A 273-nucleotide genomic window follows, 5' to 3' on the forward strand; every position below is an offset into this window, starting at 1 on the left:
AATTACCGGAGTAATTTGACATCTCAGGCTGTGAAACAATTACTGAGAGAGGATTGGAGGCACTGTGGAATGTTCAATCAGAAGAAATTGATTGTTAAAAATTGCAACAAATCTGCTGCGTTAGAACTAACTTGTATGATGTTAGAAGATTGTATGTCTGGCTTGACTTGTAAGAATCTGTGGAAATATCAAAAAAGTAATGTTAATTGAGAGTCACTTTTAATAAGATTACAATTTACAGTAAGTATTTCGCAGGAAGATTCTATTCATATG

The sequence above is a fragment of the Dinoponera quadriceps genome, unplaced genomic scaffold (assembly GCF_001313825.1).
Source record: "Dinoponera quadriceps isolate SergipeBrazil2010 unplaced genomic scaffold, ASM131382v1 scaffold717, whole genome shotgun sequence".
Lineage (NCBI taxonomy): Eukaryota > Metazoa > Arthropoda > Insecta > Hymenoptera > Formicidae > Dinoponera > Dinoponera quadriceps.